Genomic DNA, 25,966 nt, shown 5'->3' on the forward strand with positions numbered 1-25,966 from the left:
GAATGGAACAGAGTAGTTCCGGACAGCCAGATCCCATGTACGACAACATCTTAGAAGCTCTGCAAAATTCCACAAAGGGGCCTTGTTCCAGATTTCCTACCACAGCAGAGCTCCAATGTGGTGCTCAGATGGATCAGTCCTTAAATAAATAATAGTCAAAGCAGGTGTGAATATGAATGAAACATGAAGAGACAGAGGTTAAAATTTATTAATGTCCATTGGGTGAAGCATCAGGCTGTGTGTGACAGAGCATTAAAAACAGTACAAGTAATTTTCTTGAAAAACATTGAGACCTTACATACGTTTGTAAGATTACTTACAGAAATGTAAGTTGGAGGCAGGAAAATGGCACCCCCATCTTCATCTTGCAAACTTGCGAAAGGATCTTCACATGATCTGCTTTTCAAGTTTTTATTTATTATTATTGATTGTCACAGTCCCAGGGGCCCAGACCCCTCGGTGGTCATCCAGCCATCTTTTGTTTTTTTCAGGCACAGACTGGCCTTCCTTCTCGATCTTACCAGAAGAGAGAAGACCTGCTCTTCAAAGGGAGGGAGGGGGTGAAAGAAATGAACCCACCTAGCACCCTTTGTTGTTGTTTGGTCATTTAGTCATGTCCGACTCTTCGTGACCCCATGAACCAGAGCACGCCAGGCACTCCTGTCTTCCACTGCCTCCCACAGTTTGGTCAAACTCATGCTGGTAGCTTCAAGAACACTGTCCAACCATCTCGTCCTCTGTCGTCCCCTTCTCCTTGTGCCCTCCATCTTTCCCAACATCAGGGTCTTTTCCAGGGAGTCTTTTCTTGGGAGTACCCAGCAGTTACAATAACCTCATTTCCTGCCTTCCTAGGAGGCTTACAAGCAGTCGCCCACAGTCTGGATCTTAGCAGCCCCTTTCCAGCTCCACATTTCCTCAGGTGCAGCTATCCTGGCTGGTTGGGCTCCTGCAATGAAGCAGCCCATTGACCTGCTTCTTTTCCACACCAGTGATTAGGCAGACAGCTGTATCTTCTGTTTCTGTTTCTTTTTAGGACAAATAAGGAGCTACAGCAGTACTGGATTAGTATGACTGTTGATAGCTTTTGAACTGAGTATGTGTCTGTTGTTGTTGTTTTTTTTGAGAGTGGGGCACCTTTATTACGGGGGATGGAAATAGGAATTGGATAGGCCAGTTCAGAGAAAGAAGATGCGACAGTAAAGATATTCCAGTCCTCTCCGTCTCCCTTTCCTTGGTAATCCTGCCAACTGGCCCATATAGATCTTTGTTTTAACATTTGTTTTGGATGTTTTTGATGTTGTTGTTAGAAGCTGCCTTGAGTTTTGGGGAGGCAGTATATAGATAATTGTTCTAAATACATGAAAAAATGAAAAAAATGCTGTCATGTTCAATCAACCCCCTATCTCTTGACGGTTCACCTTGTTGCACAAAAGGCAAAGCAAGGAAATCCCATAATTACATGTAGTGCAGGCCAATCAGATATGACAACTTCTTGACGGAGTTGGATTGCCTGGGGCTTATCTGTACCCCCTGGGACTGCTAAGTCATCTTTCTGCAGGGTTGAATGAAGCTCATGTCACATACTACTTTTTAAAGTACAGTCATACCTTGGTTGTCGAACGTCCTGGAACTCGGATGTTTTGGCTCCCAAATGCTGCAAACCCGAAAGTATTGTTCCGGTTTGGGAATGTTTTTTTGGAATCTGAACATCCGACGGGGCTTCCGCAGCTTCCAATGGGCTGCCAATCAGAAGCCTTACTTTGGTTTTCGAACATTTTTCAAGTTGAACGGACTTCCGAAACGGATTCTGTTCGACTTCCAAGATACGACTGTATTTAGGGGGAGGGAGTTATTGGTTTGTTTTGCTTTTGCTTTATTATGTATTTGGTATTTTCATTTTGTATTTTTATGTTGTGATCCATTATTCGGTGCTCTTCGGATGAACAGCAGCAGACAAATTTAATGAATAAAGTTTATAAAGTTTATAAACTTAATATTTGAGTATACTGACTTTGAAACTTGAATCAGAATATTTATGCAGTGCAAAAAGTGTGACAAATAAAACATATATAGATAATAAACAGGTCAAGGAGTTAAAACTTCTTGTTGAAAGTACAGTATACTCAGTGCAAACCCAGGTTTGTTGCTGTGCAATGCTTAAAATGGCCCCGAGACCTGCTTCAGGCACAGAGAATGCAAGCTTGTTTCCTTACTTTGTGGTTGTGGAAGTAGGTTTATATTTAGCCGGGCAGTCTGTGGGCCTTGCGGGCGGCTCGAAGAAAGAAATAATCTCTCCCAATCATTACCTCACATTGCCTAGCTTCCCAGAGCATTTAAGCTGCCTGGGTGGAAAACTGGGTGATAAATTTAGATGAGATATTTCTTGCCAAGAGCCATGTATCTGACCCGGCCCGGCCTGGTAAGACAGAAAGGGAGAACGACATAAGATCTCCTCTCAGAAAGGAGCTCAAAGTTCTCCAAGTCTTCCATGTTTCCAAATGGAAAAAGAGAGTGCCTTTCTTAAGGACATTAAGAGTCCCATAGGAAAACCCTTGGGAACAGATTACTGCAGTGGTAGCCTTGTGTTTATAGTGGAATGGCCAAGCTATATCTGTCTTGCATAGCATGGAGTAAATACCTTCTCCATTGAGCTCCCTAAGTATGCCAGCAGGCAGCTGATATGCTTATGTGTGGAATGCTATAGGGCTTTCCTGAAAGAAACCTGACACAGATATAAAGGCCTGCAGTGGCTGTCCTGAACTTCCAAATATTTGGGAGAGGGAAAATAAAATGTAAGGAATCCCAGAGGGCAAAGTACCTGGATTCCCTCCTTTCTCGCAGCCTTGTTTGCACATCACTTTAAACCATAATTGAAAGCCTGCAACAAACCTTGGTTATAGCTCATGTTGTTGTTATTGTTTAGTCATTTAGTCGTGTCCGACTCTTCGTGACACTATGGACCAGAGCACGCCAGGCACTCCTGTCTTCCGCTGCCTCCCGTAGTTTGGTCAAACTCATGCTGGTAGCTTCGAGAACACTGTCCAACCATCTCGTCCTCTGTCATCCCCTTCTCCTTGTGCCCTCAGTCTTTCCCAACATCAGAGTCTTTTCCAGGGAGTCTTCTCTTCTCATGAGGTGGCCAACGTATTGGAGCCTCAGCTTCAGGATCTGTCCTTCCAGTGAGTACTCAGGGCTGATTTCCTTAAGAATGGATAGGTTTGATCTTCTTGCAGTCCATGGGACTCTCAAGAGTCTCCTCCAGCACCATAATTCAAAAGCATCAATTCTTCGGATCTCCCATGAAACATGTAGTTTGACCCATGGCATAAATCTTGTTCTTATAGTTTTCACTTGCAGCTGTTTAGGAACACTAGTTTCTGCTCTGTCTCCTCCTCCATCTTGTCACTCAGCATGTGTTTCCATATGGCATATGGGACCTGCTTAGTCTTGGGCATACCATATGAAACCCCTCCTACCAGCCATGTCTCATTATTGCCTGTCAAGTGCTTGACTGACACAGGCACACTCCTCCCCCCCCCCACCTCTTTCTCAGTCTCGGGCAAGGAGCACTTATCAAGCTCTTGATGGGTGCCAGATGTAACTAATGGGCTGTGTTCAACTTTGTGGAGGTCTGTTGTACATATTTAAAACTTGAGTCCATTAACATTCGCCCTTGAACATATGCATGTAGACTCATCCCTGCTCTCCAATAACAGAGTTTACAGATGGTTTTTACTGTCCCTGATATTTTTTGCTACTTTAAATAATCCCTTTTTTGTTTGAAAGCCAGCTGTGCAGTCCTTTATGCCAGAGCCAAACTCTCTGATGGGTGCAAGTGCAAGGGTGTGGTCTACTAGTCAGAGCAAAGGGATGGATGCCAACACTCCCAGCAGTCTATATTTGGCTTGGCCAGCAATGCGCTGTGGGATTTTAAAGGAAGCCAGTTTACCTCACTCTGGCTGAGCAAGTTTTTTGGGGGGAAAGTGGTTTTTTAAAAATAAATGTGTACTTGTTCATTCTTGGAAGATGCTGTGTTTTAATCTATGCTTAAAAAATGTGAAAGTTTCTTAAGCACAAGGGGACAGAATCGGTCGATGATGGACTGAAGAGATTCCACGTTAGACAGTAGGGAGCAGATGTTCTAAGACCCTCAACACTGTTGATAGTTTCTGGTTCCTCAACTTCAGTGGTTGAGAAATTACTCAAATATTAGCTGTGATGTCTGGAAAATATCTTTTAAAAAGCTACAGAATTTACCAGCTTCTTGGCCTTTATGAGCCTTCAGTCATACAACATGAAATGAAAACAATGAAAAGCTCATTTTTCAAAGGTACACATGTTTACCATGGAAACCTTTAAAGGGTGACTGCAATATGTGTAAGGATGTAAGAAGACAGGGATTTCCGTTACAACCTGCCATCATCACAGTTAGAACTGCTTCTGTTCTGCTGCAGTTCTGTTTCCAGCAAATACTGCATTGCTCATTTCATTGACTGCTATTTATCCTAATTTATGTTATGAATTTAATGCAATTAATGATGTAATTTTTTCTCACATCATTTCTTTTAGTGCAAAGACCATTCATTTCAATATTTGTTTTAGTGCAAAGAACATTCATTTTAATAATAACATCAAACATTAAAAATTTCCCTATACAGAGCGGCCTTCAGATGTCTTGTAAAAGTCAGTTGTTTATTTCCTCGACATCTGACAGGAGCGCATTCCACAGGGTGGGTGCGGCTACTGAGAAGATCTTCTTCCTGGTTCCCTGTAATGAGGGAACCATTGCTCCTCTGCCTGGTTCACATTGAGGGAACCGCTACAAAGCCTCAGAGCTGGACCTCAGTGTCCAGGCTGAACGATGGGGGCGGAGACACTCCTTCAGGTATACAGGGCTGAAACCATTTAGGGCTTTAAAGGTCAACACTAACACTTTGAATTGTGCTAGGAAACATACTGGGAGCCAATGTTGATTTTTAGGACTGGTGTTATATGGCCCTGGCAGCCATTCCCAGTCATCAGTCTGGCAGCCGTATTCTGGAGTAGTTGATTTCTGAGTCACCTTCAAAGTAGAGCACATTACAGTAGTCCAAGTGCTAGATGCAATTGAAATGTGGGGAGTTACATTTTGTTTGTGGACTGGAAAGAACAGCAAGAGTGACTAATAATTGGTACTGTACTTGCTGGATTCAGTTCCATTCCGGACATGGCACGAATAAGCATTGTTTCCACTTTCATTGGAATTCTCCAACATCCCTAGGGATGTGCCACCAAGGCCCAAACAATGGAGCTCTTTGAGTATGTGGATACGTTTTGTTGTTCAGACTCTATGTCACTTCATTTTTTGATAGCTTGTGGCATTTAAGATTTGTGCTTGTAAGAGACAACACAAGCGAACCACAAGGAAAAATACACACAACATCCTCTTAAAGATGCCAGTGAACAAAGAGTAGGCACTATAAGCAGAAAGAGGCAGAAAATCTGAAAAACCCAGTGTAGACATGACGTTGTTCATATGCATACTTCCCCAGAAATGGTTCCTAAAACATTTCATTGGAGGCAAACATTACATACAAGCTAGTCCTTAAAGAAGTGTGCTACTTGTTGCTTTGCTAGACATGCATCTGTCTGGCCAGATAATAGCTTCTCCTTCCCAGTTGCAGCACCATGCAATTTTCATTCTAATTAACTAAGGAAAATCCTTTCATTTTCTTTGATGGAGACCAAGGGAGGAACCGTTAGGGTATTTATAACATGAAAAGACATAAAAATATCATTTTTCCAGTTTTCGTCCCAGACATTCTAATCTAAAACCAGAACCCTACAGTAGTTTTATACCATAATGATTTTTTAAAAAACAAAAAACTACTGAAGTTCTGTTTGTTGCACTCCTTTGGAGTACTCAAATCTGTGCTCCAGTGGCTGAGATTGTACTGTGGAGAAGTGCCTCCCACACTGTTGTGTATGTTTGTAATGGAAGTCTGAGGTGACCACAAGATTTGCCTTGTACCTGCAGCATTTGGAAGAAGCCTAATCTGTTTTGGATCTACTGGTGTCATTTCATTCAGATTCATTATTAAAGTGAGATTCTGATCTGTTAAATCTAAAGCTCTGTTTTACACACACTATAATGGGGAATCTAAAAATGATGACAACGTTTTTCCTTTTCACATAAGTGGATGAAATTTGCAGGTAAAGGAGCACCCCTGCCCCAAAGTAAATTAATTTATTAGGCAGATGCATTTGGGGGTTTTCGTGTAGAGAACCTTTCAGTTGTTCGTTTGTTTAAAGAAAAGTCTTTCAGCTTAAAAAAAAAAAATCTGAAGGAAGGATTTCCAACCCCTAATCTCTCAAGCTTTGGGTGCTTCTCCAGTCAGTCTGGTTTAATTTCTCAGAAAAAGAAAGTGGGTAATGCATTTAATTTCTTGGAAAAGCTGAGACCGGAGAACAACTCAGAAGCTTAGGGGGTCTCTGATCCACTTTAAGATGCCTTGAGACACTTTGTCAACAGCACAATCCAACTCAGCAATGTGAGATCATGACTCAAATCACCCTGGCTCACCTTGCTCTTTGGGCTACACACTGAGCCAATGAACACCTCTAGTATTTAAAGGGAGCTTTAATATTTGCAGTTGGGCACAGTGGGGGGGGAGTACAGTCGGATTTGCAAATGTATCTGTTTGGCTTTATATTTTAAAATCCTTCATAATTGTCATAATTATTTGCAATTTATTTCTGCTCTTAGCCATAATAAAAAGTGAAAATCTTTCTCTTTGGACATTGGAGACAGGACAAGGATGATGGTACCATTACGACATTTGCAATGTTCATTTCCAATTTCTTTATAAAGAAATCTGCCCTTTAGTATCTGTACATAGTTCATATTAAACACTTGCCTATGTTATCAACTTATGGTGTTTTTCTTCTACGTTTCTCCATTCTTCAGTGCTTGTTTGGATTATGTCTGCTGTGATCTGTTTGCATAACAAGGCAAGCAATGAATAAGAAAACAGAAGTAGTAATTTTGCAGCTGTGTATACCAAAGTGAAATAACCTCCGGGAACCTTATTGTGCTTATGGTTTGCACAACCAGCCCAGCAAACTGACCTAGTGGGTGCAGTTTTCCAGTTCAAATACCACAACAGCCTGGCAGAGGCAGAAGGTCCACACGCAAGCTGCCTTTTGCATTGAATATGCTGAGCAATTGTAACAAAAGTCTGCCTTGAAGGGAAACTTGCAAGATTAGCAGCTTTTCTTGTGAAAAGTCTCCAGCAAACACCTGTTCTCTTTTTGCTCTGTGTAGTCCAGAGTTGCAGGAAAGACGACTTTCATGTACAGGCATTGATAGGTCTGAAACAGCAAGTAGCAAATGACCCATGATCATCTTGACTTGCCAACTTACTTGCTACTTCACAAAATCACCTTTTATAAGAAAAGCACTGAGCATAATGACTTCTTATCTTATGCCAAAAGCAATGTGTCCAACTTCGTCTCATTTGACATTGAGACTTTGACTCTGAGTTGACTTATTGTTGTTGGCATGTTGACCAGCAAGTCTGACGGTATTTGAGACACATGAATGTATTAGTTCTACACATCACTAGCCCTGAGCAGTGAATTATAACCAAAAAAATCCAGCAGTAGAGCTGAATTTTCAGTTTCAGCTCAGATAATTCAGCACTATCAATTGTTTTAAGAAAAGGAAACAGCTGGAGTGTTTTACAAATCCACACTACATACAGGTTTTGTAGCCTCAAGTATGTTTTGTAGCCTCAAGTATGTTTTGTTTTCAAGAATGAAGATGGCTGGCATGAGAAAAATATTGCAAGAACAAATATTTATTGCATTGTTACTTAGCAGAATCTACGCACTGCTTGATTAAAGTAAAACCTCTTAAGGAGTTTATAAGAATTAGTAAAATTTATTTGTTTGTGTATTGCTCATTGTTCACCATAAGGTCCCAGGGCAGGATACAGCCTTAAAACAACATTGAAAACAATTAAAAACAACTTACAACCATAAAAATAAGGTGTGATTATAAATTATAAATAGAAGTTAAAAACAATTTAAAAGATAATTAAAATTAACAGAAGAAAGAATAAGACACATCAACAGCAATGTTTCTGGATAGCCTTGCCTAAACAAAAATGTTTTAAGCAGGCACTGAAAAGAGTACAGTGAAGGCTATTTATTTTCCTTTATTACCATAGGAATGCAGAATGCTTGTGCATGTAAGGGACATTCCACCCATTAAATGTACTAGAAATATTATATTTGAAGTGGTCACAAATGTGCCAAGGAAAAAAAAACATTTCTGGGGCCTGTGAATATGTAGCAAACTTGCTCACAGCATCATGTGTTTGGGCATGGCCCACAGCCTTTTCAGACCAGAATTTGGAACCTATAAAATTGCAATAAAACCAAATGAGGGTGGAGGGACCAACTGTTCTCTAGGTTTGACCATTTATGCATGCCAGACCATTAGTAAGAAGAGTTGCTGCCAAAATCCTCATGAGAAGTTCAGTCTGGAATAGTACCTTCATCATAATCACCACATTATAAGATGGGGGGGGGGGGTGGACCGGCTGTGTAAACGAATCTTTAAATGCTCCAACTGCGGTTTCTTTCAACTGGGGTGACTGTGGACTGTGGGCTATAAAGGGTTAATGAGAAATCTCAGCTCCTGAGGTTCTTTCTTTCACATTGTTGTCTGTAGGCAAAGTAGGTTGGTTGGCTGGTTGGTTGGTTGCTAGGTGTGTGCATAGTGTACTTCTGGCTGTGGCACAGTGAACATAGGCTTGGACTGTGGGCAAGTGAGCTGGCAACTTAGGAACCAGGGGCCATAGGGCTAAGTGAATAGTCAAAATCAAAGGGCAAGACAGGAGGCAGAACCAAGGCACAAATGAGGAGGCAAGTCCAAAGTGCTAGCCAGATGTTGAGACAGAGTGATGCAGAAATCACTTGTTGCCCAAATACTACGGAGGATTTGGTGGGTGTGAAAGAAGTACTTTAAAAAGTAATCTATCATGACACTTTCAGCATTTGGCTTCCATGTATGTCCATGAGTTCTAGTGTTAGGGAAAGAGGGAGTAAAACTTGTCTATATCAACTTTCTCCACACCTTTCATAATTTTATAATTATGTGAGTGTGAGCTGTGAAAATAGGCTCCGAACCATGTCCCTGTTTGTCTGCAGGCTCAGACACTTGTTCAGCAATTCCCTTCATGTGCACTCCAAAGTGGGGTGGGGTGGGGAGTTAAAAAGTGCAAACTTGAATCTTGCAGGGGCAGGGAGTAAAAAACAAAACAAAACATTTTGCTCCAGTGTACTGAAACAAAAGTGTTGTGGATCTCATTGACTCTTAACATTGCTTTATCTGATTATAATTAGGCTGTACTAGGAACTTGGAAACCAGAGTTCGAATCCCCACTCAGCCATGATGATGCCCATTGGCTGACATTGGACCAGTCAGTATCTCTCAACCTATCTTACCTCCCAGGATTGTTGGGAAGATTAACATGGTGAGGGAGAGAAGTTTGCATGCCACCTTGATCTTCTTGCAGGAAAGGTGGGATATAAATGTAGTAATGAAATTAAACATAGACAGTAGGTGGCAGTAACAGGGCCTCTTCTGAGGTATTGCAAATGCTCTTAAATTATAAGAAGTGTTGCTGGAATGGGAGCTGTGTTCAAATCTTGTATGACTTGGCTATGGCCAAGAACTCTCATTACCAGTGCAGTCAGTCAATGGTGAGGGGGACGATACCAGTATTAAGATGTTGTAAAGGCATTCAGGATATTGGGCTGTAGGTGGGAAGCAGGCAGAAGGACAACAAACTAAGCTTTAATGAAACAAGCCATGGTTTGCTTGGTCATCTGTACGGCAACTCATGATTTGTTCTCGACAAACCACAGTTTAGCACTGCGTGCAAACCTGGCCACTGTGTGCATCCATGTGGCTTTAAAAACAAAAACAAAAAAAGACTGGAATGCATTTATAGGAAAGATTGGGGGCCACAAACAATAAATCTAGTGTTCTGTGTAATATCTGAAAAGTATTGCAGTCTTCTTTCTCTGAAGGGAGGTGTGACCTTTTGCTGCTGAATGTGTACCTCTTGTTTGTTTTTTTAATAAGAAAAAAGAGTTTCACTCTAGGACGGTCTGGGTCCAGATGGCTAGATATCAAAGGTATGTGTAAGGGAATGTATTGTATGGTTGGTTGTTCTTGATATATTGTTAATCTGTTTTCCAGATAATACAGATAGTTTTCTTATAGTACAGCAGGACCCCTAGGCTGTTTAGGCTAGTTACTTCCTGGGTCAGACCACGGGACAGATGCCAATCTGTCAAACCTTGAATGTGACTTGTGTGACTTCGGGAGGGGTGGAGAGGTGAAGAGAGAGACTAACAACACTTTAATGGCTAAGTGAAAAATGTAGCTGCGTCTTGTGTTCACAATGGATTTATTGCAATGTAGAGATTAACAGTGGGATGTGGGTGGCGCTATGGTTTAAACCACAGAGCCTAGGACTTGCTGATCAGAAGGTCGGCGGTTTGAATCCCCACGACGGGGTGAGCTTCCGTTGCTCGGTCCCAGCTCCTGCCCACCTAGCAGTTCGAAAGCACATCAAAGTGAATCATAGAATCATAGAGTTGGAAGAGACCACAAGGGCCATCGAGTCCAACCCCCTGCCAAGCAGGAAACACCATCAGAGCACACCTGACATATGGTTGTCAAGCCTCTGCTTAAAGACCTCCAAAGAAGGAGACTCCACCACACTCCTTGGCAGCAAATTCCACTGTCGAACAGCTCTTACTGTCAGGAAGTTCTTCCTAATGTTTAGGTGGAATCTTCTTTCTTGTAGTTTGGATCCATTGCTCCGTGTCCGCTTCTCTGGAGCAGCAGAAAACAACCTTTCTCCCTCCTCTATGTGACATCCTTTTATATATTTGAACATGGCTATCATATCACCCCTTAACCTCCTCTTCTCCAGGCTAAACATGCCCAGCTCCCTTAGCCGTTCCTCATAAGGCATCGTTTCCAGGCCTTTGACCATTTTGGTTGCCCTCCTCTGGACACGTTCCAGTTTGTCAGTGTCCTTCCTGAACTGTGGTGCCCAGAACTGGAGACAGTACTCCAGGTGAGGTCTGACCAGAGCAAAATACAGTGGCACTATTACTTCCCTTGATCTAGATGCTATACTCCTATTGATGCAGCCCAGAATTGCATTGCCTTTTTTACTGCAAGTAGATAAATAGGTACCACTCCGGTGGGAAGGTAAACGGCATTTCTGTGCACTGCTCTGGTTTGCCAGAAGCGGCTTAGTCCTGCTGGCCACATGACCCGGATGCTGTTTGCCGGCTCCCTCGGCCAATAAAGCGAGATGAGCGCTGCAACCCCAGAGTCGGCCACGACTGGACCTTTACCTTAGAGATTAAAAGTAGAGATTTTAAGGAGGCTGTGATTTCCAACCTGTCCTCTTCTCAAACAGCGGTGTTTCCATCCTGCTACGATTTGGGTTCCACTAAAACCTATGTTACCTGTCCCACTGTCCACTACAGCCAAAACTAGTGTAATTAACTGCATAATTTCAGTGCATTTCAATGGAAGGGAAATGTGGAAAACAACACTATTATTTATGTAACAGTTGCCAACTAAAGAAGCAACTCTAGTGACTACTGCTTGTGTTCGCTTGCAGGATTTCTATTCCTGACCTCGGATGAACGTGCAAATTGCAGCAATTTCCATTTCCAGAGGAATTCTCCCACATCCTTAATTAACACTGTCCATTTAAATCTGCTGCTGAATCAGGAGACTCAATAGCTGCAGCCATTCCTACCGATTTCCCCCTCTGGTCCTGTTATCTGCCTCTGTTCCCCTGCTGCAGAATGCCTAAGGGTAAATGGTCCAAAACATTTCTGCAGAAAGTTTCAATTGGTCATTCAAATTTAGGGTGAAGCAGTGAGTCAGAATCTAGGAGAAGCAATCTAAGGTATAAACAGATAAGGAACATGTGTCACAGTACAGCACAGAGCTGAAAGTATTGCCTGCCAGCCTTAGAAGCATCCTCTTCCTGGTCCTTCATTTAACATTTTTGGGAAGCTGCATAAATCAGGCTGATATGACACACATCTCCCAGTGAAAGCTGGAAGTGAGGGCAAGTCAGTGAAGTACATTTGCGTTTTTCCATATGATGAGCCAGCACTGAACTAGCTCAAGTGTGCCAAACTGGGTCCTGTATTTCTGTAGACTTAACTGTAATCAAACTGGGAAAACTTGAGCTGTTACTGGCTGAGAACCAAACTAAGAAAGAAAGAAAAAGTCGTAATTGAGGTTTGATTCTCTGACTTCCAAATCAGCGCACATTGCATAATAGAATGCCGTTTCTAGAAATGGATTGCTGCTTAATGAATCTCATTGCTGTTTTGGCCTTGCGCAGTTGAATGCTCTATCCAAACCTGATTAAGAAAATTTGAACTGAGATTTGAACACATTCTTTTAATTATGCAGTAGGTTGTAGACATGTGCATGCGTTCAACATAGATACCTTTGTTTCTACTGAAAATTAGTAGATGAAATTAGCAAAGTCTTGCTGCTGTGTGTGTATTTGTTCCCCCTTCTTTTTGGAAAGTCAGTACATCAGGTCTACTGTCATGTGTGCTGTTAATTTGGAGGCCTAAGCCCCAGAAGGAAAAACCTAAAAGAAGCAATAGCTCTGTGAACAATGCATATTGGGGCTGTCTTCTGTCAGTCAGTGCTGTAGGAAAGGGAGTGGCCTAGAAAGGTGTATGAGGACAGTTCTCACACCCAGAGGAACTGCAAACTACAGAGGAAACTGCTAAAGAAGGTAGACAGCTCAGCCATCAAAGGTATGCCTTCCATGCTGAGAGTTGCAGCATTAAAGGATATGACTTATCCATTATATAAAGCATGGTTTTCCTCAATAAGGCCTTTTATCATTTCACCTGCAAACATATTGGAATGGGACACTGCCTGTAATTCCAGGATGTTTTTGACTCTGTACATTCTCTCCCTGAATATCCTTAGTTGCTCAAATACTCTGTGTTCTCCAGGTGTCTGCCAGTTCATCGTACCCTTCACTCAGCCCTGCCTCCTTCCCCCACCTTGCAAATCTGAACCAACCAGTTGAACAAGATCTCCTTAATAGCGTCACTTGCTCAACCAAGATGACCTTGTAGGGGCAACAACAGACCAGGAAGGAATGTCTGGGTGGCTGGTCAGTTCATGTGAAGTGACTGACTATAAATCTAGAATATGCCAATATGTAATGCTTTAAATTTGGTGCAACAGTGCCTGCATTGCAGTATCAAATTAGAATGGAAAGAATTCAAGGAAAGGAGGGATCAAAAGCTGCTGGTCTCCCGGAAGAGCTGATGGAGAGGCTGCCATATTATGTTTTCAGGTAATTGCTGTAGTGTTTGTCTGCAGGACAACAGTTATCTTTTCCTGAAATGTCCTGGAATGCTTGGTTGTTGTTGCTGACCAGTGTATAGGAAGACAAGAGAACTCTCACAAATTCTTCTGTACCCAAATTTGACTCTGTATAACATATAATCTGCATGCTATGTCCATCTTTTGAGGACACATTTTATCTGGTTTGTGGTGTCTGTGTTGCATGGTTTGTAACGTGGCATGACAGCTCCAGTTCAGCTGCCTAGTGGAAATAAATTTAGGTTTGTAATTTAGCTACCATCTGCAAGCTCAGCATCCACAATATCAATCAACCTGTGGTTATGTTGTTCTGGAGATTACAGTTATAGCAGGAACTTGACTATGTAACTAATGGAAATGAATGACTACTTCACACTAAATAACTTGACTAATGCAGTTCACTTCTCTGCTTTTTATGTTAAGCTCTGTTTAGGCCATTGTAATCTTAAAATGGATTTTCATGAATTACAACCTTACGCTGCCTAATTTCATAAGCTGCAAAATATTGTTTTAAAAAAATTCATCTTATCAGGGGGTCAATTTGTTTTCTCTAGGTAGCCAAGGATATGAGGTTCCCCAGGTTAGCATATGTCATTAACATTTGCCCTCCTCAGGTATTTGTATAAGAACAAATTAATGGTGAACACAGAAAGCTGCATTATTGTACCTGAAGCAGCCTTTTGATGTTTGTGGAAGTCATTTTTGCAAGATGTGTTCTGTAAATTAAATATCTTCCTGTATACATACAAATGTAAGGCTGTCGTCGCACAACCCCCTTTGGAAGATTTGTAGTGCTGTATCACAATCCTGGATTTGCATGAAGTCAGAGTGGGGGGAGGGGAGCAAAAGAGAAGGTAGGTCTTTTATATGGTAATTTTAAGCAGCAGAGGTTGGAACAAACCAGGGGTGGAGGGACACAGAGAAGTTTTAAGGATATGGGTATGATCGAAGGACCCGTGAGGATATGAGGGGTTGAGTGTGGTGTATAATAGGTGGGAGGTTTGGTGGGATATGCGAAGAACATGTGCCAGTACTGTTGTGATGTCATTGTTGCATCACAGTCAAAGCCTCCATTCCTTGCTAATCAATACTGATGGGCACAGAGGACTTTGTGCAGCCACATTCTACTTTGTAAAAACAGATAAAGAAATCAAGATTACAGTACTTGAAATTGTGAATAATGGAATCCTGTGAACATTTCTTGCCTCAAGCAAACCTTCTTCTACTCTGTCCCTTCATTAGGTGGTGTCTCTGTATTTTCATTTTGCCATACACATCATGACATCTAGTTGCCTTAATAGGCAAAAGCCCTGCGTTGCACAAAGGGGAAGGGAACAATGGAGCAGCTGTTGAGCTGAGGCCTCTGCACTGCCTTTTTATGGAAATCTGTTCCATTATTTCCATAGGAACTCTTGGGGTTATTTTGGCATCCAAGACATTAGAAAGGACACTGAGCAGCTTTGTTAGACAAAGGCAGCCCTCCTGGTTGGCTCTGGCAAATACCTGTGTCCCTTCCAGTGATAAGGTGGTTTCAAAAAGCACCCCCAAACTATGCACCTGCTATTTCAGAGGGAGTGCAATCCCGTGAACAGCTGGCCTTTCCCTTTAATTCCTGGACCTGGAAACCACCCAGCCAAAAGATGCAAGTGTGATACATATCAGAGCATGAGACTCTTAATCTCTGGCTTGTGGGTTTGAGCCCCACGTTGGGCAAAAGATTTCTGTGGTCCCTTCCAACTCTACAATTCTATGTAGAATAAAGTAGTAAATGCAAATTTCTCAATGTACAGTAAGCACTTTATTTTCAGAAAAGTGTCCATGGCACAGGAATGGTGCCAGATGTTGGAGAGGGTGCTTGGCATGGGGCATGGGGGGGGGCCAGGACAGGGTGCAACTGAACTTGGCTGCTGTTCAGAAGTGACCCCACCACTGAAAAGCGTCTGGGGCTTGACGGGGAAGGCAGAGAATGGTGGCATCCTGAGTCAGGCTGGTGAGAGGACTTTCTCTTCCCCTCAGGCCCCTGTTGGGTGCCTGAATGAACCAACTGCAGTCACTGGTTTCAGAAGTGAAGAGTTATGACAATAATTGCCACCATGGAGCCCAAACATGACTTCTTCTGTATTTATTGAGATTGTAGCTTTGTTTCAAAACAATGCATAGTGGACTTTGGCATTTAGATCTTAGGACTTCATGTTTATAGGACACTTATAAATCTACAAAGCAGGGCCTGCCTGTCTGTGTTTAATTAATTCACACGTCTCTTCCAGAGTTGGGTCATCCTGTTTTACTGGCAGGAAACTGAGGCAGAGCAACACTGGTTTGCCCAAGACCTCCTCTTTTGAATCAGTGACATGGGAGGCTTGGCTGAATTCTTCTTCTACCCACTGGGCCAACCAGCTCCCTTGTAGATTCACTGCCTTGAAATTAGGAATTGATATATGTAGTTGTAATAGCTTTGTGAACAGCAGGCAAGGAGAGATGACACCATATGCAGATTCTGCGTAAGAAACCCCCTGGGGCCTATTTCTGCGATGAAAGAAAAGTCTTGGCTTGCGTACTCAGCTATTACTTTTCAGGTGCTAACATTGGTGGGAGGTTATTTTGCAGCCTTCTCTATTAACCATCTCTCTGTGTGGCATGAAAATCTTACGGCTGTGCTTGGGTCATTGTCTGTGCCCTTATAACAAAGGCAGATCGCTTACTCGCTTGAGAAGAGGAGATGACGGGGAAATGAAGGACCTGGCGATCATTTATTTATGCCACAGTGTTGCATTTCCTTTTGACTCTTCCAGACTTTTAAAGTCTGTAGAGAAAGAGAGAGAAGTGATGATGTTTAAATAAAAATGGCTGAGAAACCTGAGAGGGGTGGCAGGAAAAGGGCTCAAAAAACGGGCCAGTAAGGCATGGGTCGTATATTGCTGTGGAAGTGTTGCAGCCTGGAGACACAGGCAATATAAATTAATATGTATTTGTATGTATTTATGCTCAAATTCTTTGCCTGCATTTCCTTCCAAAGACACTCTAAGCAGCTCACATCAAAAAATCTAGACTGTATGAATATGTCAAGGAAGATTTGGTTTGGTAAAGAAGTCCAGAAACAGGAGTAAAAGCAAGGGAGTTACTGCTGAGAATGGGAGAGGGTAGCTAGGCAGTTTTCTACACTGTGGCTAGGAAGGAAAACGTTTTTTTTTTGTTGTTGTTGTTATGAACTACTTCCAGTTGGGTTGATAACTTTTTATGGTAATGCTGTGCTTTACAGATTTCACAGCCATCTCCTTCAATTATCCAGGCTTGCACAGTGAGTCTTTGCCTGCTCTTAGGAATATCTCCCCTTTTCTACATCATTTGCAGATCCTTGGCCTCTGTCCATGTACCCAGGGTCAGAGTTCCATTTCAGCTATATCTGACAAGACGTATGTCAGGAATGTTACGCCACTGGCTCCCTCAAAGCATGATGGACATTCAAAGGGGGAACAGAAGAATTTTGGTTATATATAGTTATACCCCATGTCATTTACTCCTTTGTTTTCATCCCAGTTGGGACTCGATATTGCATTTCCTCATTGGAATGCTTTTCTGCTCCACATTCAGACCCCTTAAAAAGCTCTGTAGTAAGTATCATTGTGGGAAGGGCTGTGGCTCAGTGGCAGAGCATCTGTTCTGCGTGCAGAAGGTGTGCCAGGTTCAATCCATGGCAAGTCCAGGTAGAGCTGGGAATCTTCCCTGTCTGAGAACCTGGACAGCCACTGCCAGTCAGTGCAAATAAAAAAGTAAAGGGACCCCGGACCATTAGGTCCAGTCGTGACCGACTCTGGGGTTGCGGCGCTCATCTCGCTTTATTGGCCGAGGGAGAGGGAGCCAGCGTACAGCTTCTGGGTCATGTGGCCAGCATGACTAAGCCGCTTCTGGCGAACCAGAGCAGCGCACGGAAACGCCGTTTACCTTCCCGCCGGAGCGGTACCTATTTATCTACTTGCACTGGCGTGCTTTCGAACTGCTAGGTGGGCAGGAGCTGGGACCGAACAATGGGAGCTCACCCCGTCACGGGGATTCGAACCGCTGACCTTCTGATCGGGAAGCCCTAGGTTCTGTGGTTTAACCCACAGCACCACCCGCATCCCTTAGTCAGTGCAAATACTGAGGTATAAATGGACAAGTTCTCTGACTCAGTTGAAGGCAGTTTCCTAAGTATCACTTGGCCCTGCATGGGAATTCTCAAGCTGCTTTATACCTTTCCTCTGATGCGTAGTTGTTCCTTGGCTATCCCTGAAATAAGAGCCTTTCCATTATCACTGATGAAAAAGGCACAGTGATCTAAATATAAGCAACAATTTATTTCTGGTTGTTTGGCACTGCACAGGTTTTGAATCAAGAATGCTGACTATGGGACCCGGACACGCTCTCTGCTTATCTGTGGCAGCCACTGGTGTACATTTCTAGAATGACAATTCCATTGTCTGGCAAGTGGGACTTCCTAGCTGCTCTAGAAAGCATTTCTTGGCAGGAGAATAAATTACAGCTGCCCATAGGAAACAATGGAGAAATTGAAGACTTTAGAAAAGCTATAACTGGGTAGCAGAAGAATGACACACACACCCCTCAGCCACCATAGGAAGATAAACAAGAAGTTCAGCTTCTTTCTAACCTAGGTCTTACTTTTCATGGGGGGGGGGGAATGAAATTTCTGCTGAGGGAGTGGTTTTTATGAGAGCCCTGCAGTGTAGTCCAGTGGTGTTATCTCCACATGACACATTGGGCAAGGGGATCACAACCGCCCCACATAACTGTGACATAAGTGGCAGGCAAATGAGATTGAGAACAAAATTGTCATAAGACTCTTTAGGAAAGTCTGTATGAATTGTCACTCTCTTGACACTTTGTTGAGCAAATGTGTAATCATAGATCAACATCAGAGTACAAATGCTTTAAGTGATTTTTTTGCAAAGATTTGAAAGAACAGGTCAAGCAGTTAACTACTGGTTAATGAACAATACTGATTTCATCAAAGACTGTATTTGTACATCTCTAAAGTACACTTTCAGGCAGCATATTGCAAATAATTTAGATGTACGTTTCTGATTATGGTTTTTGTCAGCGAAAATATTTGTGACTCAAAGAATTCATTATAAAAACCATGAATATACTCACTATTCCTTATAACAATCAGGATTGTTAAAAAGCACTTTAACTTGCTGCAGTAGGAGTAATACCTCTCCCGTGGTAAAAGAAAAGAAAAAATCCCTGGTGATTATTTCAGATACCCAGTGGGAAACGTTCCACAATATAAAATATATCTAGTTGCAACAAGCATAGCCTTGTTTGACACCTTCAGTCACCCTGCAGACTTAAAACCAGGACTCCCTGGAATGTACTGTGTTCTGTTCCCAGGCAAATGGGAGCTTTGAGGGGATGGGATGATGTGTGGGCGATGGTCAAACACCTCCTTCCTTGACAGCTCTGCAGCCCTGATACAGATCTGCCTGCCTGTTATGTACTGAGTTGAATAGGATCCAAACTGCAGCAGTCTGATTGGTCCTAGAACAATAGGATCCAAAAGGCAGCAGTCTGATTGGTCCTAGAACAATAGGATTCAGAATGCAGCAGTCTGATTGGTCCTAGAACAATGCAGCAGTATGATTGGTTGGCAGGAACCACCCAATCATGCTCCAGATAGAAGTGAATCCACAACCTGATTGGCTTACAGTAGAATTCCGGAATTAGCCAATCATGTGCAGCCCATTGTGTAAATAATGTATATAAAGCAGATGCTTTGAGGGGACTTTCATTCATTCCTCCTCACCACTATGAGCTGAATAAAGAGCATGAAATCACTTTGCGACTCTGAGTATATTTCACTGCCCATGGCTGCTATTACACAGGAGCCTTTGACAATTCTTTTGGGGACTGTCAGAAAAGTAGTACTTTGCAGTGGTTCCATTCCTATCAGTAGGGATGGTTCCAAAGAGCAGCAGTGGGAGACTTTTCCTCAGCCCTGTGACATTTCTGCAGGTTTCAGTCTTGTCTCTCATGCTGTTCTAGATGTGGAGCCATCAGGAGCAGTCCTTGTAGGATTGGGAGCAAAGTGCCGTCAGGATGCTGATGACCCCCATCTGAATAGGGAGATGCAGGATAGGTGCTGAGCCATTGTCTGGAAGCGGTAGTGGATTGGATGTGGGCCAACGAATTGCAACCGAATGCGGACAAGTTCTATGGTTGGATGGTTCTTCAATTCAGGATTCTGAAGAATGTCCTGTTTTAGATGGGGTTGCACTCCTCTCGAAGAAGCAGGCAACACAGCTTGGGAGTACTGTTCCGAGTCATCTTTGTCCCTGGAAACCCAGGTGGCTTCAGGGGCCCAGAATACTTATGCCCAACTGTAGCCATTCCTAGACTGTAATAGTCTAACTAGCTACCCATATTCAGTGAACCTCCAGATTGGACTATTGCAATGAGCTCTACATGGGGATACAGTTGAAAATGGTCCAGAGATTAAAACCGGTGCAGAATTTGACAGCCAGGGCACTAATGGATGTTCCTGGTCACATGCATATAACACCAATTTCAAAAGAGTTGCATCGAATACCAGTGGTATTCTGGGTCATGTTGTGGGTGCACAAAGAGATATAGATGTCAGGGATGAAATGTATGAGTAAAAAGGATGCACTGAGCTGGTTCAGATGTAATGCTAAACCAACACAAATGTACAGGAATGTAGATCACAGTCATTTCACTCATCATGTACTCCTCCTGCTACTGTGAGCTGGACGATAGTGGTCCAAACCCAGCGTTCATGACTTGTCTCCGTTAGACAAGCCATGAGCTGTAAACCTGAGAACAAGCCTTGGCTGCAGCTCATAGTTTGTCTATAGCAACACAAACCATAAGCCTGGGTTTGGACAACCTGCTACACCAAATCATGGCTTAGCTCAGTGCAGCAGCAAGATTAGAGGAGGAATAAAGCCACGGTGATCTCCTCTCTGGGAGTCTCCACACTTGTACTAAGCCATAGTTTGAGATGCTTGGGATGGACAACTGGTCAGCCACTTGCCCAGTCACCTGTAGCTAATACAGAAGAATTGCCTTTGAGCAACCAAGTGGGGAGCCAAATTAGTCTTCATTTTAAGCTGCAAATTATTAATATAGGTATGTGTAGTCAGGTGATTGGAATACAAACTGTTGTGGATTTATCTGTGAGGCTGGTTTACAGACATCATTAACTTTTTATGTGTACTAAACTATGGGACCGAGTTCTTGGATGTGTAAAAATAATCCAATCACATCCTTTGAGGTGAAGAAAGATGAATTCCTCTAGGAATCCAGAAGCAGTCTGCATCACTTTCTAAAAGCGGTAGACTTATGGGAGTTAGACGATTGTGCATTCTGCACTGAACATGATTGCATCTACTCTACTGCTAACCTGATTGGTAGTTATGTGCTATTAGCAACGGCACTTGAACTGATTGTTCTTTCCAAGAGCTTAATTTCAATTTGTTGGGCACTAACAATCAGTTGCTTTATTATGTCAGCCACGCAGCCATGGATAGTGAAGAATAATCTTAGATTCTAATCAGATCCAGATAAGAAAGGACATCCTCTGGCTAAACTTGTTTTTTTCTTATCTAGTGATTCTGATTAGTTTTCACGCAACAGTTAAGTTGTTGGGTTATCCAAGCTTTGTGCAATTAATTTTTTTCCCTGGTACAGATCTGCTTTGTAACCTGAACTTGGCAGATCCCCCAGCACTTTATAGAGCATAGCCCTTGCAAAGAGGCATTAATTTAGCACTTGGTCTCCTCTTGCAGCTGCTTTTGAACATGGAAGACCAGGGTTAAACCCTTTTCCAACCATAAAGCTCTGTGAATAGCCTACCTAACAAAGTCATTGTGGATAAAGTAAGATTATAGTTCAACTTACATATTAGAGTAGTTGTTTCTGCTTTGTGCCTATCGTCTTCAGTGTATGAGTCAAACAAGCTCAGATATTGGTCTAATATGTTTTCACATATGAAATTGATTTTGATTTTCAGTGCATCTACTATGACTATCATTGGATATCACCCATTATTTATGATTATTGATAGCTGTGTGTCGCCTGCACCAAAGTCCCTAGGCAACTTACAACATACAAAATAGGAAACACCATGAAATATAAATAAAGATGATCACATAAGAGCATAAGTAACCCACTCTTGTATTATTTAAAGCTCTACATAAAAAGCTTCCACATCTAAAATAACAACCCCAATTAACAGCACAGAAAATGATCAGCAGGATGAAGAAGCTAATTATAAAACCCTAAAAACTGTGCTACTGTTAAAACTACTAAAACCACTAAAATTTACTGAAATGCTTCAGGGGGCCACCACCATTAAGGCTTTCTCACTGCCACCCTTCACACTTCCCATAGAGGGGGTACCCTGAGGCTTAAGGACATCAAATACTGGATCCTGGAAATGCAAAAACATGGATCAAGTCATGATCAAAGAGAATAATTTACTTTTACTCTTAAAACAGAAAAGTTCTTTCTGAAGACTTTTGTTAGGTTTTCTGGTTGTGCTGGAATTAAAGGCAAACTTCCCATAGGCATGCAGGGACTCTACTTAGTGGTTTTATCCTCATCATCAAATTTAAACTGATGGTGCAGTTGGCTTTTTATAAAGCCAAAACACCAATAAAAGTTCACTAAACTTTTTTTTAATGCAGGTCAAACCACCTAATCTGCAACATGTGGGTCTGGTTTTATATCTAGCTTTATTTATGTCTTTAAAAACAACTAGCTAGCTACCCCACTCCCCTTTTATTATTACAGTGGTACCTCAGGTTAAGTACTTAATTCGTTCCTGAGGTCTGTTCTTAACCTGAAACTGTTCTTAACCTGAAGCACCACTTTAGCTAATGGGGCCTCCTGCTGCCGCCGTGCCGCCGGAGCACAATTTCTGTTCTCACCCTGAAGCAAAGTTCTTAACCTGAAGCACTATTTCTGGGTTAGCGGAGTCTGTAACCTGAAGCGTATGTAACCTGAAGCGTATGTAACCCAAGGTACTACTGTATATGTTTTGGGACCCGGCTGCTGATGGGACATAATTTTTTTCTTTTCTTTTTTGCATACATGAAATAAAAGAGCAAGCAAGAGATGGATGTTGGCAACATAATCTTGTGTATGGTGCAACATGGCCTAGATATTGCTGCACCATAAAATCTAATCAGGCTCCACAAACCCTGCTCTGTCTTCTCTTAATGTGCCAAGCTGGTGACTACAGGGACATACTGGGAAGGGAGCCAGTTTTAATTACAGGATCAGGTGGAAAAATAAATATTCGGATAATCATGGCACCAGGTGTCTGACAAACACATCAATGGATTAATTGCTTCATCTGGTGCTGTTCTCTGCAGTTGTTTGGCTGAAATTGTATATAGCACTGCTGCTGTGTGTATGGTCAGAGGCAGGGGTGGACCAACTGGACCACTGGCAGAGAGCCCAGGACCTCAGGGCAACACACAGTGCCTGGAACTGGACACCTCTCCCTTCCCAGCCTCTTTCCATTTTTTATATAAAAAAAGAAGAGTACGCCATTGGCACACCCACACAAAAAGCAAAACATGGCACTGCTGTGTTCTCAGCCAGTGAGAGCGAGCAGAGCTGTTTTCAGCCAATGGGTGGGGACTCAGGACACGTGAGTTGTTTTGGTCAGCGGGTGATAGGATTCTATGCTGCTTGCCTAACTTCCTTCCCTGTGATTCCTTTCATCATAGAAACCAGGTTTTTTTTTTTTTTTTTGAGGCAGGTGCTTCCAATATTTATTTATTTGTGTGTGTGTGCAAATATTAGTATTTCATGTGTATGTGGATCTTAAAGACACGCCCCCCCCCCCCGGCAAATTTCATGTATGCAGCAAAAATAAAGTCGATTTATTTTGCATTAAGACTCCACTATACAGTTACCTTTAAGGACTTAGGTATATAGTATGTCTGCTCAGCAGTAAGTTTTTTATGTTTAATGGAGCTTATTCCCAGTTAAATTAAATGGGGTATCAGGGTTGCAGTAATCAGACCAGATTAATATTGCTTGGAACTTTTTGGCAGGGTGGGGGGGCAGAAAATATGGCCCTCCATAGAACATAGATGCATCACTGTTGTTAATGAAAGTAAAATTTGATGCCTACAATTCTTATGGGGAAACACCTCTTACTGTTACTTTTTGTAAGGATATTTATATATCTCCTGAAAAAGAAAAGGGGAATGCGGTAAAACTAGCAGCGCTGAACCATCTCTCTGCAGCAATATTTTGTGGACCTTTTTATTTTAACTATTATAAATAAAGGGTGTATTCTTTCTGATCTGGAACGTATGTGGAGTGGTGGATAGGGATTTCTGACTAAAAATAGTGACCCATTCCATGCAAAGCAGGCTATAGCGTGATTCCTACAGAGTCAGAGGTGATCTGCACGCAATGCTACAGGGGAAAACCAGACTTCTTGAAATTGTCTGGATAAGCTTTTGCTAATTTACCCTGACTTGAATTTTCATAGGGAGTAACCTCCTTTATTACATATGTGAAATATGCTAACAAGGTAATAGATGTACGTACTCTAAGCTACATTGGAAGAGAAATCAAATTAACAGAAGGTTATTAAAGGACTAATATACAATGATTACATAAACACCAAGCATTTATTTTGCAATGGAAAGATGTTCTATTATTTTGTGATACTCTTGTAACATTGCACTAGAAGTAAAAAAAAAAAGTGAATGAGATATATGTTAATTATATTTGCTCAGCTCTGCTTTTCTGGTACATTTCAGGGGCCTTCAAGGGAAAAATACTAGATTATAAGTTGATAATATCTGACCCACTTTACCACTGTATGCATTGCATACACAGCATACATATAAAGTAGTTTGAAAGCACCCCACCTCAGAATCCTGGGAACTGAAATGTATACTTCGCAGAACTATAGTTCCCAGCACCCCCAACAAACTATAGTTCCCAGGATTCTTTGGGGAGGTGCTTTAAAGGTAGGGTGTGTATGCAGCCTCAGAATCAGACGCATAAGAAATGCTCAAAGACTGAAGTCTCCTCTGGGGCTCACAGTCTGCAAATTCTTTTGGAAGGTTTTGGAAGGCATTCATCTCCACCCATTGATTTTTACACACTGGACCAGAAGGTTGCATATTCTTTTCCTGCCGTTCCCAGGAGTACATCTGGCTGGCATAATTCTGGTCATACAGCAAAGGTGGTAGCATTTTGAGATCAAAGGCAAGCCTAAGAAGCTTGGAAGGAGTTCCTTTCCTTGAACTGGCTGTTCCCCTTCTGATATAATGAAATCTGATGCCAATAATTTATTTCATAATGCATAATTGGTATTCCACGCCTTCAACATGAATGCGATTTAGTTCATTCAGTTGGTTAGCATAAGGAGAGGCCTGTTGGATCAGACCAAAGGCTCATCTCTTCCAGCATCCTGGTTTTCTTTTCCCCAGTGGCCAACTAGATGCCTATGGGAAGCTTGCAGGCAGGACCCGAGTACAACAACCCAGCAACTGACATACTGCCTCCAACAGGGGGCAGGCTAGAGCATTGCCATCATGGCTAGCAGCTCCTTGATAGCTTTATCCCCAGCTATTCATTGCTTCACATGGCCAGGAGTCCTAAAGTGATGGTTGGGGACTGGTTGCACGCAGGTTAAATAAGCGCTCTGAATTTTGTCATGCCCCTAGTCCCATGTCCAACTGTACTGTGTTGCTGGAAGAGAGTGGTCTTGGCTTGCCATAAAATGCCTGTACTGTAGTTTCAAGTTGTTTTAACCTATAATGTGGGTATCACAGATTCTGAGCTTTAGACTCTCAATAATCTTTCTGCTTTTACATGGGATTAAGTCCTATGAAAACGATGAGGTGGGTTTGTAAGTAAATACACAGTGGATTTGTTTATATGGCACTTGATTATCTTTAACATATGGACAGCATTTTCTTATGCCTTATATAAAGGGGTGAGAAAACACTGCCAGCACGATGGCCATGTACAGACCCTCCAAGCATCCCTATTTTCCAGGGACAGTCCTGGATTTAGAGAATGCATCCCAGTTTCTGATTTGGCACTGGAATGTCCCACTTTTCCTTAGGACGTCCCTATTTTCATTGGAGAAATGTTGGCGGGTATGGAGTTATCCAATCCCTGAGCCAAGGAGATAAGTAACTGTCAGGGAACTGCCATCGGAACTAGAGGAGGAGGCGAGGCTCCACAACGATGCTGGAGAGGGGCCAAGCAGGGAGAGAGACAGGTCTCCTGTTGGGGAAGAAAATCAGTGCAACACCAGGGATAGAGGGGGGCCAATGGGGGAAGCAGAGAGCAGGCTCCGGGACTCTTCACTGGACACCAGCGGGGAGAGCACAGGTCCTCCGCTACCCACGCCCTCCCTGCGCAGAAGACTTCCGCGCAGGGAGAGTAGGAGGAGACTGGGCGTCAAACAACTTTTACGTTGGAAAAGGTTTAAGAAACGCCCACTGACGGATT

General features: G+C 42.5%; 1 protein-coding gene across 2 annotated transcripts in view; it reads left to right on the forward strand.

Moving 5' to 3' along the window:
• Positions 1 to 25,966, forward strand: part of B4GALNT3 (beta-1,4-N-acetyl-galactosaminyltransferase 3) — a 67,768-nt gene that overhangs the window by 12,186 nt on the left and 29,616 nt on the right. The gene's annotated exons all lie outside the window — the stretch shown is intronic.

Source organism: Podarcis filfolensis, assembly GCF_964270895.1.
Source record: "Podarcis filfolensis genome assembly, chromosome: 10".
Lineage (NCBI taxonomy): Eukaryota > Metazoa > Chordata > Lepidosauria > Squamata > Lacertidae > Podarcis > Podarcis filfolensis.